This window comes from Microtus pennsylvanicus, chromosome 2, assembly GCF_037038515.1.
Source record: "Microtus pennsylvanicus isolate mMicPen1 chromosome 2, mMicPen1.hap1, whole genome shotgun sequence".
Lineage (NCBI taxonomy): Eukaryota > Metazoa > Chordata > Mammalia > Rodentia > Cricetidae > Microtus > Microtus pennsylvanicus.
The window spans coordinates 75,276,613-75,291,073 of record NC_134580.1 but is presented as its reverse complement, the minus strand read 5'-3'; the positions used below and the strand labels follow the sequence as shown (position 1 = coordinate 75,291,073).

The following is a 14,461-nucleotide window of genomic DNA, read 5'->3' as shown; positions in this document are numbered from 1 at the left end:
TTTTACAATTTTTCTAATAAAAAATTGGTATATAGCTAAGAATATTTAAAGGTATGCCATTAAAAAGCATAAAATTAAACATCATCTAACATTATCAGTATTCATGTATAATAGCAATGATTAGTATTATAAATACGACATGGCTATTTTGACTTAATCACCTACATGAAGAAAACAATCAATGTGTTTTTATTTTCAAGGACTTAGTAATTTAGTATAACAACTCACCTATCCTCTGTCAAAAGAAGGAACTATGTCATAGATTTAATACTAAACAAGTGAATCTCAACCTTCCTAAGGCTGCCAGTCTTTAATACAGTTCTTCCTGGAGTGGTAATCTTCAACCTTAAAACTATTTTATTGCTATTTCATAACTATAATTTTACTACTATTATGAATTGTGATGTAAATATCTGATATACATGGTATATGTTATATATCTTCTGTGTTGGGAACAACTGAACTAAATTGATTAGCTTATGTTTGATAAACATTATAAGAATCAATGCATTAGAGGCTCTTTTTGGTTATTGTTTTAGGTTCATATTCGGTCCTGCAAATGTTGACAGTTTTACTAGTCTGCTTTCTGCCACAAGTACTTGTGATCTCAATTCATGAAAAGGGTTTCTTTGGGCTCAATAATTTAAGAAATTTAATGCATTATTATGTTTTGCATTGTGTGATGGGCCAATGTATGATTAAAAAAATGTGTGGTTGAGCAGAACTATACAGTGGATGGATGACAAAAAGCAAAAGGAAAGGACCAGGATCCCGTGGTCTGTTGAGAGGGTAGTGCCAAAATTCTTAAGGCTCAGTGTTTTTTCAATAACACCAGTGTTTAGGAAGCAAAAACCTTTATTGGAATTTAGATACAAACTATAACAATACAATTGACCTGAAACACAAAGTAATCACTGAGGTCATGAATCTGATTAACTAATTAGCCCGGATTCACAAGGCAAGGCACAGAGGCAGGATGTAAAGCTGAGTGTAATTTATAAATATTACCATACCATGGTTCTTGCAGTGCATGAATATTAGAAATGTTCCTTCCCTTTTGTTTTCAAATATTTTAAGAATTATTTCTCCTCTAACTGTGCAGAATGAGAAGAACTGAAGCCAGGAATGACCAATATTCTTCCTAATCTACTACAGAGTGCATCAATAGGGGCCAAGAGATGTAAATGTTTCCTCAGGTAGATAATGTAACTGTTGGTGTATTCCAACTTGCCTGAAGAGACTGACAATTCTCTTTCCTCCTCAGCACACAGAATGCTGTATTCACCTCTAATTTGTGAGGACAGGCATACTATTCAGAGATGCTACCACTGACATAGGAAATCAGTATGCATTTCCTTCCCTTGTTCCATACTTTTTGCAATCTATATAAAGTTATGCTCACAGTACTGAAATAGACATTATGTTCTACAAAAATACCACTGCAACATGGCAAAAATGCCATGACTTGAAATAGAATGTCTTCTAAGATTAATTTTGCCTAAAGAACAAATCTCCAACACCATCACATTCATTCTGAAAAAAAAAATGTCCTAGAAAAAATGTCATGAAGCCTTAGTCCTCTGTGAACTCTAAGGTATCCTTCCTGTGACTTTCTCCTTGAGGAGAGATGTAGACCATGAAAATAAATGCAAAGCAAATCTCTTCCCAACCAGATGAACTAAGAACATCTGCTTAAAGTTTTCTAAATTCATTTGAAAAACACATTCGTAAGAGGGCTCATACTCAAGTACCAGGGTCATTGAAAGAATAAAGTGTTGTACTGTGCTGAATCTCAAAATGGACTTCAAATACACAGACTATTGATTGTGCCTGCTTCATTTATTTTTTGTTGCTTATCTACACTGAACTAAACTCTGGAAGACAAACCACTGAAATATCTCTTAGTCACAGGAAACAAAATTTGCATGAGAAAGGTGGAAAGACAAAGAGTACCAACAATGACACTTATACTCTGAAACCTATTTAAACATGTCATTTTTTTGGAGGCTCAAAAAGAGAACTGGCTGGAGGGAAAGGTACAATATGAAGGCTGTGCATAGGGTGGAGATGGATCGAAACAATTGTACAGAAGAGGCAGGAGTTACAGAGATGCTGTAAGAACTTAAGGTGTGTGTCATATTCATGTAAAAAAGGAGAATGTTGAGGACTAATATGTGATTTTGTTTAATTTGGGGGAAAGACTTATAAGCAGGTACAAGACTAAACTGTATTTTTCAACTCATAATCCATTCTTCTTTGAAACAAAAATCTATGACATTTAATGCATAAGAAAATATGAATGAGCATTATGAAGTAGTAGCAAAAAAGACCCCAGGAATACTAAAGCCAGCTATGGTGCTATGGTTATTCTTGTGTTTGGCACTGAAATCCTGCTGCCATTTCTGTCATACACACACACACACACACACACACACAGGCACACACACACACACACACACACACACACACACGAGAGAGAGAGAGAGAGAGAGAGAGAGAGAGAGAGAGAGAGAGAGAGAGAGAGAGAGACTGACTTGGAATACAATTTGTATTAGTTATTTTTATTTTATTTTGCTCTTATAAAATACCACAAGCAAAAGTAAGCATTAAATGAGATTATTCGGGCTGATTGTTCAAAATGGACAATCCCTATAGGTAGAAAATTTCAGGCACCAAGCAGCTGGAATAGGAAACTGAGAGATCACATCTCAGAAGCACCTAAGACATACGGGAGTGAGAATACGAAGGATGTACAGAGAAAACAGGTTGGACAGTGAGAGAACCGGAAAGATGCACAGAGAAAATAAGAAGGATGTACACAGAGAGAACAGGAACAGTTTGTTAAAACACTCAAAGCTAACTTCCTGTAATATACTTCTTCTAACAAGACACTGGTTCAGTGTTCAATTACTTTTCCAAGCATCACCAGAAACTGGGGCAAAGTGTTCAAATACATGCGCCTAAGGTGACATTTCTGATTCAATGCACCACACTTTTTTTTTTTACTATTTCTCCAAATCTCAGAATTGTCTTTTATTTTTACTGCTTGAACACTTGTTGTAAACAAACAAAGCTTACCCTTGTTTTGCAGAGAATTGCCATACACTAAAGGAAGATTTCCCAGGTTGAATTGTCCATAAAGAGAAACATTTTTTCCAGATGCTTTTTCACAGACCTCCTCTTTGCTCCAAGGAAGAGAGATCACATGTTGTTGACAGACATAACTACTTAGTACAAATGACTTGACTGCAAAAATACTCAAACCAAATTCCTATGTCCTTCCAGGTATCAACAACAAAGACTTAACTTCTTTAAAACAGAGTTTCTAAAATTGGCAAAGCCCTTGTATCAGGAGGATTTGCAGTGATAACATGAGATGGTGTTCCTCAAAAGAGAAGTGAAGATTATATTGGATTTGTCATGGTTTTCTAGTTTGAGTATTTTGTATGTAGGGTAATGTTGTATTCTCTTGATGAGTGATCTCCCATATTTTTCATGAAATAACAATATCTTCTATTAAAAAATAAATTTTATCTTCAATAAAGTTGTGTACACTTTGGAAAAAAATGGAATATAATTTTTAAAAATCATGTTAAAATATATAATTCACAAAATAGTTTAAAATAATTATTGGAGACATCATGATGCTTCAAGAGTCTCAGTTTATATAGGTTACTAAAGAAGTTTGGGGTTTTCACACTAAAGTTTAATCAGAATTAGAAGTAAACATGTTGAAAAGGTAAACCATGTTGTGTGTTTAGTACATGATTGACTAAAACACCTAGCAATGGGCAAAAAGACTGAACAGCTTACATAATAATGTGTGTGTCAATTATGTTTACTACTATTTGATCATTATACAAATTAAAGTTTAGATAAATTAATCTATGTCCTCAACCTACAGATTTAATTGACATTGATCATCAATCCCAGGAGATTTTTTACAGTAATTACACAACAACAAAAATACACTAATGATGACTAACAGGTCAGTTGCCACATTTTAAATATTCCTAGATTATCTATGTATATAAAATAATGTTATTAAGTGAATAATACTCTTCACAAAATAATGAATGTCCTCAACATGAAACTTCCATTAAGACATTAATGGAAAGACAAATAATAGTTCTTATATTTTTTGCTTTATCTGAAACTTTCTTTAGATGCAATTGGTAAAGGCCTTATCTCCATTAGAGATTCTGAAAGTCAGGTGTAATTGGAGGAAGGAAGTAGTTTGCTGGAGGCAAGACTGTGAATGCCATAGCTTGTTCTCAGTCCATTCTTTCTGCTATTGTTTATGCTTCCTGATTAGCAAGAGATCAGCAGATTCCTTTCTTGACACACACTTCTATCACGGCGTATTCTCATGAATACCAGAAATTTATCTTAGGTCAATCATTATCAAAATTGGAGCCTGATTAACATACCATCTTAAAACAAATCATAACCATAGTGATTCATTAGGAAAGAGCACACAGTACTTCTCAAACCTCTTATGAGAAGAAATAATAAAATTTCAACTAAACATTTCAATTCTGAAATGTTTTGGGAAAAGTATCATATCAACATTCCCTGTAACTCAGTCTTTTTATCATCTAATATCAAGTGTTTTGTCTTAAAACTGTCAAAAACAAAATGTATCAAAATTGCATTTCTTTAAGCAATTAAAAAATCTTGTGGTTTGACCAACCATGACTGATCCAAATAGAGACCAGTGCTAGGAAAACTCCCACAAGAGTAAATCCATGCTTGAAATTTTATGGAGTGCAGGAATCAGAGTGCGAATATGCCAGAGATCCAGGCTAAAACCAAATATGACCAAAAATGTCCATAAAATGATCCCTAATGAGACTCTGCTACCCTCATATACCAGAGCCTCACATACTTGTCATCATAGAGGCTTCATCTCTCTCCTGAGAAGAGCATATGCAGAGACCCACGGGCAAACATTAGGTGGAACTCAGGGAGTCCTGCAGAAGAGAGGGAGGAAGTATTATAGGAACCAGAGGGGTCAAGCACACAAGGAGAACACAGCCCTCAGAATCAACTAACCTGTGTTCATGGAGGCTCACAGAGACTGAACAGATTATCAGAGCGTTGGTGTATGCCTGATGTAAATCTTCTGCATATATATTATCATCGTGTAGCTTGATGCTTCTGTGTGCCTACTAACAGTAGAAGTGGGAACTGTCTCTGACTCTTGCCTGCTTTTGTGACCATTTCCTCCTACTAAGTTGCCTCATTCAGCCTTAACATGAAGAGATGTTCCTAGTTTTACTGCAACTTGATGTGCATGGTTGGTTTATACCCCTGGGTGACTTGGCCTATTCTGAAGGGTAATGGAGGAGTGAATGAGGGGAGGGGATGGACTTGGAGAGAGGAGTGAGAGGAAACTGAAGTTGGGATGTAATATATAAGAGAAGAATATTTTTTTAAAAGGCTATTTTTATAAAATATGTGACGAAAAGTTCTATAAGTTTATGAACATAGCGTACAAAACATATTTAAGATGTGATGAAAGATATGTTTTAATTTTACTTAATCACAATTCCTAATTCAGCATATATTAAATTAGCTGTCTATAGAGGAAAAAATAAAAAAAAAATAAGCAGCTCTGAAAAACAGAGTCCAGGGAAAAAGAGCTGTGATATAATTTGTAATGATGGGCCTAGAAAGATGGCTTAATGGTTGAGGGCACCTGGTCTTCTTCCAAAGAGCAGCATGCATGTGGTTGCTGTCATTTCTAAGTACAATTCGAGAGAATTCAATAATTCACTACTCTTTCCTGTTCTCTACTGGAATGAGAGGGATAAATGTAGTACAAACCACTCATAAAAGCAATTATTTTTAAATTGAGAAAGAAATGAAGCTACAAAAGTCACTTTTACTTTGGTGCCTCTTGAATCAAATATTTCCTCTGTTTATTACATCAAATGCTACCTTTGATTCAATAGACAGACTATGGTTATTATAACAGTATGAAGCTGCTCTTAATTATTCACTTACAGAAAGTGACACAGCATGAGCAGTTTTTTTTTCATTTTTAAAAACATAATAAAATTTTCTGTGAGAATTTTGTTTATTCAGAATATTTACAAATTTTATTTATCATTTAACTTACCCTATTCTTTTTGTTTCAGGGTGTTCGTTGGTATTTTGGTTTTTTGTTATTGTTGGTATTTTCTTGGTATTTTGGTTCATTTTTTCAATATTATCAATTCCATGCTTTCTCTACCATGATGGAGATAAAATGCCTGTGCCTGATGAAGGTGTGGAGCTCAAAGTTGGGAGAAAGTCCTAATATATACAACCTGACAGAATCAGGACTAAAAGTCGCAAGTAGATGGATGGAGTGATTGAAATATCAAGGTGAAAACCCACCCGAACAAATGAAAACACTGGAGGAATGAGTAAGAGAGACTTAAATCATCTTCACAGGGCCCTCAAGGGGTTTCCTGACTTTAGATGAGACAGAGCAAAACTTGGTAACCCAGGGCGACATTTCACTTCCGGCCTCCCTCTGGCTGCCATCTTGCCTCCTGCGTGTGTGCGCCTTATCTCAGCTGGTCCGCCCGAGACCCCCTGAGCGCGAACCCTAGTCCCCCGCGTGGCCCCATTTCCACTCCGACAAGATGAAAGAAACGATCATGAACCAGGAGAAAAAGGGCCAAGCTGCAGGCACAAGTGCACATTGGTGGGAAAGGAACTGCTCGCAGAAAGAAGAAGGTGGTTCACAGAACAGCCACAGCAGATGATAAAATACTGCAGTTCTCCTTAAAGAAGTTAGGGGTGAACAATATCTCTGGTATTGAAGAGGTGAACATGTTTACAAGCCAAGGAACAGTGATCCGTCTTAACAACCCTAAAGTTCAGGCTTCTCTGGCAGCAAACACCTTCACCATTACAGGCCACACCGAGACAAAGCAACTGACAGAAATGCTTCCCAGTATTCTAAACCAGCTTGGGGCAGACAGTCTGACTAGTTTCAGAAGACTGGCTGAAGCTCTGCCCAAACAATCTGTGGATGGAAAAGCACCCTTTGCTACTGGAGAGGATGATGATGATGAAGTCCTAGACCTGGTGGAGAATTTTGATGAGGCTTCTAAGAACGAGGCAAACTGAACGGAGGCGACTTCTGAAGAAGTGACTCTTGCAGAAGTTACAGGAGCTGCTATTTTATATCATGGCTGCTTTTTAAAGGTCTTTTGTTTATGGATCTGATCAAATCTAGATCGTTAATATTTTTAAGCCCAAACCCCTTGGACACTGCAGCTCTTTTCAGTTTTGCTTAAACACAAGTCATTCTTTGCAGCAAATTAAGCTAAAGAAGCCTGGGAATAAAGTTTGGAAAAGGGTTAATAAAATTCTTTGACTAGGTAAAAAAAAAAAAAAAAACAACTTGGTAACCCATGGAGATATTCAGAAGCAAGCTTGGTCAGACAGTATTGGAGAGCAAATGAAATATATGGACAGAATTGAGAATGTGAAAGGGCCATGAAACTGTTTGAAAGCTTTAAGACAGGAAATAATTAAAGAAATGCAGCTTTAGAATAAAGAAACAAGGAGTCAAGAATAGGTTTGTATTGAAGAACCATATTATAAAAGAAAGTTCAATTCTAGGGGACAAAACCAAATTTAAGAAAATAACTAAAGATACTGATAAATTTTCAGAGTCTCAAATTCTTCATTTATAGTGTGGTGACCCATAAAGCCAACTTAGGAATTAAAGCAAGTTCCAGATTAATCACTGAGTATTTTATATAAGAGCTGGCCTCTGCAAGTCCCTTTGGACTCTGACTTACTATCATTATTTCTTGGGCTTTGTGGAGACATCCTGTCTGACACGAGGAAAAGGAAGTTACCTGAAAAAGACTATGTGAACAAAATATCAGTCAGTAAGTTGTCAATTTGAGTAGTCTGTCACAATGATTCTTTGCATTCAGTTGTTTCATGTTTTATACATAATGTCTTATTCATAAAAGTCCAAATGAAATCTTCATGAATGATTATTTTTTTTAATACTTAAAGGAATTGACTCAATGTATATGTTTCTCACATATTTGTCAAACATTCTTTCTTTGCATAGAATAGTAATTTCATTTCAAGTCTACATTTTATAATCCATAAATAACCATTACTGTTGCTAATTTTTAAAAGATGTTACTTTGATTGTACCTAGTAAAAATTAGCATTTAATATTCATTACTCAAATTACTTTCGTTAAGTAGTTTATGACACCAACAGCTTTGTTTAAAAATATAGATGTTGTTCTATTTATGCTGACGTTGGAATCAATAATTATCAAGCTATTTAAACACATTAATTATGGAAAATTATAAATATTTATAGTTAAATTAATTTTGATTATAAATAACACTTTGCAGTGCACTAATCATCTAAACTATGAATGTAAAGGACAGATGAAATGAAAACAAATAAGATAATCTATACAAGAAACAAATATCTATGAAATACATAAAATTATTCTATAAGAAAACACTAAAATACATACATATGCATAGAAAAAATTAATCTATAGAATAACTTACACATTGATCAAGTATCTATAACTTTAATTATTTCAACTGACTGTCCAACACATTTAATAAAACTTTAGTAAATTGTGGTATAATTTTTTTCAAAAAGAGGGATGACATGCTATTTAAAAGTCTTAACTGGAAAACTTTTTTGATCTTAAATTTACATAATATATTTGAATATATTGAACAAAATTTAAAGTACTTGTTTTCTAAAGATGAATGAGGTATGAGTGAAAAATAGAAATTTTTTATGCAAAATAAGCACAAATAAAATAAAATGTACAGAAAGTGCAAATGATCTATATAGTTATGTAAATTTAGTTACTTTCATTTATTAATTTTTGCATATATGAGTACCTTCTACCTCAAAAAAATGAATCTGAGATTGGAACAAAATTCTTTCAGTGGGAGACAGAATAAGGAATGATCACCCTCACGCATTACAGACAAGAAAACAAGCTTGGCCTGTTTTTGCATTCTAATTCTTACTATACTACATAGCACACATATTCAGTAATCATAAAACTCCACTTACAGAATTTGTCCTAAGGAAAGAATTAGACAGATATATAAAGATGTCCATAAAATAAAATAGTAAGTATGGTTAACATTTCTTGAGCCTCTTTTATATAAATTATTTAATCAACAAAATCTTCAAGTGTTATACTTTCAATTGTCTTTTTCACAAATAGGCAAATAGAAGAATGGGATGGAGTAACAATCTAAACTCTCTGTCAGTCAGGTTTGCATAGTCATAGAATGTTGCAAATTGGACAATATCATCAATTGAATGTCACTCAGCTTCTCTGTTACGCAGAATCAAGCAAGACAAAATATAGCTTATAGACTATCTTGAAATCAAGTTTGCTTATTAGTTTTTTGTCAACTTGACACAAACTTGATTCATCTGGGAATAGTTAGTTGAGTACATATTGCTCTCAGAGTGATCTATGGACCAGTCTGTATGGCATTTTCTTCACTGAAGATTCATGTGAATGGGACCAGCCCACTCCAGTTGGTACCACCCCTAGAAAGGGGCCCTTGTGCTATATAAAAAAGAAAACTGAGCAAGCCATTGGGAACAAGCCTGTAGACAATGTTTCTACTTGCCTTTTGCTTCAAATCTTGCCTCAGGTTTCTGATTGGACTTCATGCACTGACTTCATAATAGCCTGTAAGCTAAGAATAAATGAATAAAAACTAAAAATAAATGAAAATAAAACAAAATAACTAACCATAACAGAAAGTTTCTTCCAGAAGTTGCTTTTGTTAATAGTGTCTTGGTAAAATGATGAAAAGTAAATGAAGGTAGAAACTGGTGCCAGCAACATGGGGTATTAACATAATACACCTGACTATGGTGCTTTCTGAAAGACTGTGGAAGAATATTGCAATGTATAAGCCATATAATTATCAGAGTTTAGTGAGCTGTTCTGTGAAAGTTTTGAAGGCAAGAATACTGAGAGAAATGCCAATAAAGGAACTTGGCTTGTGAATTTTCAGAAGAAAGTTGGAGAGTCACTCAAACACTCTACTGGGCCAGAAAATGGAAAAATCTCCCATGCTCTTGGGTAGGTAGAATTAACATAGTAAAAATGGCAATCTTACCAAAAGTAATCTACAGATTTAGTGCAATGCCCATCAAAATTCCAGCAAAATTCTTCACAGAACTTGAAAGAACGGTACTCAATTTCATATGGAAAAGTAAAAGACCCAGGATAGCCAAAACAATCCTGTAAAATAAAGCAACTTCTGGTGGAATCACAACTCCTGACTTCAAAGTCTACTACAAAGCTACAGCAATGAAAGCCACCTGGCATTGGCATTAAAATAGACAGGAGGAGCAGAATTGAAGACTCGGAAATTAATCCACATCCCTATGAATACCTGATTTTTGGCAAAGAAGCAAAAAGTAGAAAATGGAAAAAAAAGCATATTTAACAAATGGTGCTGGCATAACTGGATATCAACATGTAGAAGAATGACAATAGATCCATGTCTATCACTATGTACAAAACTAAAGAACAAATGGATCAAAGACCTTAACATAAAGCCAACCACACTGAACCTCATAGAAGAAAGAGTGGGAAGTACACTTGAGCGCATTGGCACAAGAGACCACTTCCTAAATATAGTCCGAATAGCACAGACACTGAGAGAAACAATTAATAAATGGGACTTCCTGAAACTGAAAAGCTTCTGTAAAGCAAAGGACATGGTCAATAATACAAAACTGAAGCCTACAGAATTGGAAAAGATCTTCACCAACCCCATATCCAAAATATACAAAGAGCTCAAGAAATTGGTCATCAAAAGATCAAATAATCCAATAAAATAATGGGGTACATACCTAAGCAGGGAACTCTCAACAGAGGAATCTAAAATGGCTGAAAGACACTTAAGGAAATGCTCAACAACATTAGCCATAGAGAAATGTAAATCAAAACAGCTCTGAGGTTTTATCTTACACCTGTAAGAATGGCCAAGAACAAAAGCACTGATAACAGCTTATGCTGATGAGGATGTGGGGTAAAGCGGAAACTTCTGCATTACTGGTGGGAGTGAAAATTGTTACAGCTCCTTTTGATATCAATATGGCAATTTCTCAGAAAATTAGGAAACAACCTTCCTCAAGACCCAGCAATGCAATACCACATTTGGTCATATACCCAAAGGATTCTCAATCGTACTGATGGAGGAAGGTCATTGGCTAATAAAGGAACTGCCTTGGCCCATTTTATTGGTTAGAACATAGGTAGGTGGAGTAAACAGAACAGAACGCTGGGAGGAAGAGGAAGTGAGCAGAGACTCCACAGCTCTCCTCTCGGGAGCAGACGCCTCAGAGAGAGACGCCATGCTCCCAGCTCCTGGGCAGACACACACGATGAAGCTCCTACATCGTACCACAAAGACATGTGCTCAACTATGTTCATATCAGCATTATTTGTCATAGTCAGAACCTGGAAACAACCTAATTGCCCCTTGACTAATGAATGGATAAGAAAAATGTGGTACATTTACACAATGGAGTACTACACAGCAGAAAAAATAATGACTTCTTGAAATTTGCAGGCAAATGGATGGATCTAGAAAACGTCATATATGGTGAGGTATCCCAGACTCAGAAGGACAAATATCATATGTACTCACTCATATGGTTTTCAACATAAAGCAAAGTAAATCAGCCTACAAAAAACAATCCCAGAGAATTTAGACAACAATGATGACCCTAAGAGAGACATACATGTATCTAATCTACATGGGAAGTAGAAAAAGACAAGATTTCCTGAGTAAATTGGGAACATGGGGACCATAGGAGAGAGATGAAGGGGAGGGGAGGGGAATGGAAGGGAGCAGAGAAAAATGTATAGCTCAATAAAATAAATTAAAATGAACCCAAATCAAAAAGTAGAGTCTATTGGGACTATTTCCATGAACATTTTTTTATTAATATCCCATGATTGTAGACAGTTGATACTGATGAATAAGCTTTTATTAGTTAAGATATAAACACTATTGGAGTGAAAAAATAAAATAAATTGATAATGTTGGTTAGTTGGAACTGAAATATGAGATGTGATTAACAAGAATCCAGCATCATTTAATTGAAATCTCAGAAGTATTTCTTTAGGGTCTGTACATAAAGCTGTGATCCAGAAGAGGACAAGGCCACCTCTCATGCTACCAAGAAAACCTGGTAAAACACAAGTATATCCTATATGTTGTTTCTTTGGGCAGTGTGATTGCTGTAGTATCAAAGGGCTCATGGAAAGAATTTGAGGCTTTGCATGACTGAAATTCCTGATGAGAGACCAGAATGCCATTGTTAATGTTATATTAGAGATCTCTTGAAAGTTAAATATTTTAAAGATTGTGATATATTTAATTTATATTATCTTTAAAATGTGTCCCCCCAACATGAGATTTTGAAGATAAACCAAAAAAGGTTATGCTATAATTCTCATGTATTTGTCCAGTTATAAAATAACTCAAATGTTTAGTTGTATTTTTGTTTTCTATTTTTTGTTTTTGTTTTTTCAACTTGACATAAACTGGGGTAATCTAGGAGCAGGGAAGACAGTCAAGAAATGCTTCCATTAGATTAACCTGTAGCCAATTATTTTGATCAATGACCAATGTGGGAGTTTGTGCCTAAATCCACGACAGGCAGTGCCACATCTTGCAGGTGATCCTAGGTAGTAAAAGAAAACAAACTTAGGGTTCACCTTCTTATTTAGCTTCTCTAGATTCACAAATTATAGGCTCAATGTCCTTTATTTATGGCTAGAAACCAATTATGAGTGAGTACATCCCATGTTCATCTTTTTGGGTCTGGGTTACCTCACTCAGGATAGTGTTTTCTATTTCCATCCTTTTGCATGCAAAATTCAAGATGTCATTGTTTTTTACCGCTGAGTAGTTCTCTAATATGTATATATTTCACACTTTCTCCATCCATTCTTCCATTGAGGGGCATCTAAGTTGTTTCCAGGTTCTGGCTATTACAAATAATGCTGCTATGAACATAGTTGATCAAATGCTTTTGTAATATGATAGGGCATCTCTTGGGTATATTCCCAAGAGTGGTATTGCTGGGTCCTGAGGTAGGTTGATCCCGAATTTCCTAAGAAACTGCCACACTGCTTCCCAAAGTGGTTGCACAAGTTTGCATTCCCACCAGCAATGGGTGAGTATACCCCTTACTCTGCAACCTCTCCAGCAAAGGCTATCATTGGTGTTTTTGATTTTAGCCATCCTTCTTACAGGTGTAAGATGGTATCTCAAAGATGTTTTGATTTGCATTTCCCTGATTGCTAAGGAGGTTGAGCATGATCTTAAGTGTCTTTTGGCCATTTGAAATTCTTCTGTTGAAAACTCTCTGTTCAGTTCAGTGGCCCATTTTTTAATTAGGTTAATTAGCATTTTAAAGTCTAGTTTCTTAAGAAAAACATATAGTCATCCTCCTGGATATTGGAAGTAGACAAGATTGCCGGGCAAAAAATTGGGAACTTGGGGGTGGGCTGAGAGGGGGGTAAGGGGAAATTGGGAGAGAAAAGTAAGAAGGGGAGGATAGGGGGAGCTTGGAGGAATGGGATGATTGGGGTAAAGAAAGGGTGGATATGGGAGCAGGGAAGTATATATCCTAATTAAGGGAGCCATTTTAGGGTTGGCAAGAGACTTGACTCTAGAGGGGCTCTCAGGTGTCCAGGGAGATGTCCCCAGTTAGTTCCTTGGGCAGCTGAGGAGAGGGAACCTGAAATGGCCCTATCCTATAGCCACACTGATGAATATCTTGCATATCACCATACAACCTTCACCTAGGATGTATGAAGATAGAGACAGAGACCCACATTGAAGCACCGGATTGAGCTCCCAAGGTCCAAATGAGGAGCAGAAGGAGGAAGAAAGGATGTCAGGACCAAGAGGGGTGCACCCACCCACTGAGACAGTGGGGCTGATCTATTGGGAGCTCACCAACGTCAGCTGGACTGGGACTGAAAAAGCAGGGAATAAAACCGGACTCTGTGAACACGGCGGACAATGAGGGCTGCTGAGAAGCCTAGGACAATGGCACTGGGTTATTATTATTATTATTATTATTATTATTATTATTATTATTATTATTATTGAGAAAAGGAAAAAAAAGCTTCCCCCTCCTCCCAGCCTCCCATTTTCCTTCCCCTCCTCCCACCCTTTTTCCCCCTCCCCCCACTTCTCTCCCCCTCCCTCTCCAGTCCAAAGAGCAGTCAGGGTTCCCTGCCCCGTGGAAAGTCCAAGGTCCTCCCCCCTCCGTCCATGTCTAGGAAGGTGAACATCCAAACTGGCTAGGCTCCCACAAAGCCAGAACAAGAAGTAGGATCAAAACCCCGTGCCATTGTCCTTGGCTTCTTATCAGCCCTCATTGTTCGCCATGTTCA

General features: G+C 36.2%; 1 pseudogene; it reads left to right on the top strand.

Annotated features, from left to right (window-relative positions):
• The first annotated feature begins 6,547 nt into the window (after positions 1-6,547).
• On the top strand, positions 6,548-7,250 carry LOC142844877 (transcription factor BTF3 pseudogene; annotated as a pseudogene).
• Positions 7,251-14,461: the final 7,211 nt, after the last annotated feature.